General features: G+C 40.9%; 1 long non-coding RNA gene across 1 annotated transcript; it reads left to right on the top strand.

The window, feature by feature from the left end:
* Positions 1-577: 577 nt before the first annotated feature.
* LOC311050846 lies at positions 578-3,038 on the top strand. Its single transcript, XR_014601325.1, has 3 exons — positions 578-842; positions 1,953-2,179; positions 2,401-3,038. It is a non-coding gene; the product is annotated as an uncharacterized lncRNA (long non-coding RNA).
* The last annotated feature ends 745 nt before the right edge of the window (positions 3,039-3,783 follow it).

Raw genomic sequence — 3,783 nt, 5'->3', positions numbered from 1 at the left:
ATCTTATTCAGTCAGGCAAAATACTCTGATCAGTTTGACCCAAGGAAGTAGTTTTTATGTGAAAGCTGGGCCTGCTAATCCGTGTACGTAGCGTTCATTTGATATCCGTTCTCAAATCCCAAAATCGAAAATCGGAAATTGTCCGTTCAGTTTATATCCGTTCTTAAGTCCCAAAATCGAAAATAAGAAATTGGCTTCATCTCATGAATGGAAAACGGAAATTGACCCGTTTTTTAATTTAATTTTTTTGTTAAACACAATTTTTGCCAAGATATCAAGTATTACTTTACAAGCCCGTATCTTGCGTTCAGTCTATTATTCAATGTGAAATCAAAAATAAAAAATCGAAAATTGGCTTGATTTTCAATTTTAGCCTTTCATCTACATGAATGGAAAACGGAAAATTACCTGTTTTTTAATTATCGATCATTCATATGCATTATTATACAAAGTTACGGATAGGGAGGGGGCGGAGCCGAGACTCCACCCCCTCCCTACGCGCCATCTTGGTGAGGTCCGGTTCGGTCCAGCAGCACCGTGTTAGTTCCGGCTAAGTGTAACACTGTAAACAAACACATAGCAGCTACTTTAGCTAGTCACTGCTAGAACATTTTACGCAGATTAAGAGGAAACAATACGAGGAGAAGATTACATTTATCGGTATCGATCCGTATAAGCTTGTTAGGAGTGAGTTTAGTGTCAATAAGGATCTTTATCCGCCGGGCCATACATTATCCGGATATTGTATGATTATTATTTAGTGTTTACACGCAGTGCCTACTACACTATGGACCAGTTGATGGCCTACAACAGCCTTGAGGCTCAATCTTATTTGTGCAAGGGTAAGTAAGTTTGTTTTTATTATTTTGTTTTATCGTTTGACAGGTAATGTTGGTGAACTGTAGAAGTGCTGTGCAAGTCTGTGTGTTAGCGTGGCTACTGTTAGCCTTGGATCAAGACTATCGTAGATTTATTTTATCTGAGTCAGACTTGATCAAATACAACTAATATATAGTCTTGATCCAAGGCTAAGCTTTTTTAGCCCTGGCGTTAGTGAGTTCTCTCTAACTTAGAGAGAACTCTAACGCTGGACTAAGCTACTGTGTGCCCAAAAGAAGTCAGACGTAAACAAAGCCCAAATATGGGCCTTATTAATGACCCAAAATAATTCATGAAAGTCGAGTCTGTCCATTGTGGCTGGCATGCAGATAGTCAAGCTTTGTTCTTTGAGAGTTTCATAGGGGGAAAAACACAAGTAAAAAGTACTAGCCTGGTTACCCAGCACTTTTCATACAGTCAGTGGCTGGTCTTACAAGCAGGGTCTTACAAGACTGGGTCAGAATGTACCACAACCAGGGTCGGTAACACCACAGCATTCTAACTAGATATAATTACAATTACGATCAGGGGTCTTCAACGTTTTCAGGCCAAGGACCCCTTGGCTGAGAGCGAGATAAAGCAGGGACCCATATTGTATAGAATATTTCTTTTTTCATAGATTTCATAGGCAGCTTCATAGACTTGTTCCACAGCACTATCATGTTGGATTCATGTTAATGTGTATTTCCAAACATTTAATCATGCACTTAAACAACACTTATACCTGACCTTTCACTCTGTACTTAGCCTGCTCTTTTTCCCCGCTATACTAAACCACTTTGCCGAAGATAGCAGATCTACAAACGCACAACGCCTTTGGCTAAAGTTCCTCTCAGAATAGGGATACTTGGTTGAAGTGGTTTATGTAAAAATCACACAAAGATTTGGCGGACCCCCTGTAGTAACTCTGAGGACCCCCTAGGGGTCCCGGACCCCCTGTTGAAGACCTCTGCTTTAGATATTATTTGATTTTTTTGTTGCACGCATGCAGTGTTGTCCTATGTAAGCTGAAGACAATAATACCCTAGCGGTCTGTTCTATCACAGTAATATCACTGTTTACTCTATTCTCAGGTGCTGCACTCAGCAACCGAGGGAGAAGCCAACCTCTCCCTGGATCATGGCCCCAGAGCACAGCACACTGGGGCGGTGCTTGACGCACACTGTGACTGCAAGTCTGGACTGTGTGAGGTCTGGTCCCGTGTAGGTGCTGCGCTGCAAGAGTCCAGAGGAAAGACACAGTAGAACCTTACTCTAGGTGCTTGTGGCCCACTTCAGCGACTGAGTCAAAGCGTGGTAACGTGAGTTGTGTATTTTAAATTGAGCATATTGTTCTAATTCATTAGAACCAGGGTCAGTGAAACCACAGCATTTTAACTAGATAATGACAATGCTTTATGTATTATTTGATTGAAGCATGCAGTGTTCTCTTATTTAAGCAGAAGAAAATGATCTAAAAGTTAAATGATATCCTACCGGTCTGTACTATCACAGTAATATTCCCTGTTTATTTTATTCTCAGGTGTTTTTGACCCATCTGCAAGTAATAACCTGAAACACCTCCAAGGAGTCTAATTAAGACCATCTGCACTCCAGGCAGCTCCCAACACAGCGTGTAGCAGCAGGACCCTCGCTACAAGAAGAGTCACTCCAGGCAAGGCAGCATGACGCTGGCCACCAACAGAGCCGTGCCTACTGCTCAAAAGCCCAGCAGTTTGATCAGCGTCCATCAGATTTTCCTGGAGACTGTGTACTGTACTGGTTGGCAGAGGATTCAACATTGCAGATAGTGTAGGATCTGTCACGGCATGATTAGTCACACTAGCCTTTACAAAAGGGGGAAAAACAGCTATATTAATCTAAACTAATATTATACTTTACTATATGCTATATTATACTACTATATTGTGAACTCTCTATACATACATACTGTATATCTCTACATATCTACTATTTTAATGTGCTTCACCAAAACGAAAAATGTACTAATCTTTGTGCAGTAGTAGCCTCGTGAAGAGGATTCAAGCTCTTAAAAGAGATGACTTCAAGAGCTTGCACTTAAATTGTGAATAAAATGTTTTATTGAATGCCATTATTTGCCTTGCATATTCTGTAATCTGTAGCCTACTATTGATAAATGTCCTACTTGGCTTAAATTAAGCAGTTGTTTTTATGAGTGATGTTTAGATTAGATTTAGTTTCAACTTTATTGTCACTGCACAGAGTACAAGCACTACTGAGACAACAAAATGCAGTTTCGCATCTACAGCTGAGTTACAGTGAGTGTGTCATGTCCAAGGAGGAAGAAACTGCAGGAGATTCTTCTTACTGAGAAAGTGGCTGAGAACAAGAGAATCATGTGTTATCACTATAATCAATGCAATGGTTCTCATACTTTTCCATGTCAAGGACCCCCAAATTAATATGTATTAGCCCCATCTGAAAATATTTTGTCCCAGGGACCCCCATACTATGTTTGTGTTGTAAAATGTTTCAAAAACATTCAAATTCTTCTGAAAATAGCCGATCTACAAGCTCACAACACATCACATTGAGACGACTCAGACGAGGAGCATGGAGTTTGGTTATATTTCAAATGTTAGAGGCCTAACGGAGGTGCTTAAAACAGATGTTGATGCTACGTATATATTAAGGACCCCTGGGGGGTCCCTGAACCCCACGTTGAGAACAATTAGTGTATGTATAATACAGGGCTCTTCAACAGGGGGTCAGGGACCCCTAGGGATCCTCAGAGTTACAGGGGGCCGCCTAATCTTTGTGTATTCTGGAGGGAACTTTAGGGAAAATAGCCGATCTACAAGCTTGTAGATCTGCTATTTATAGGCAATGAGGTTTGGTGTAGATGGGGGGGGGGGGCAGACCAAGTGAAAGGTCAAGTTTATGG

The sequence above is a fragment of the Gymnoscopelus microlampas genome (genome assembly GCF_963454915.1).
Source record: "Gymnoscopelus microlampas genome assembly, chromosome: 8".
Classification (NCBI taxonomy): Eukaryota; Metazoa; Chordata; class Actinopteri; order Myctophiformes; family Myctophidae; genus Gymnoscopelus; species Gymnoscopelus microlampas.
Note: the sequence above shows the minus strand (reverse complement) of the source record. Positions and strands in the feature narration are given on the sequence as shown.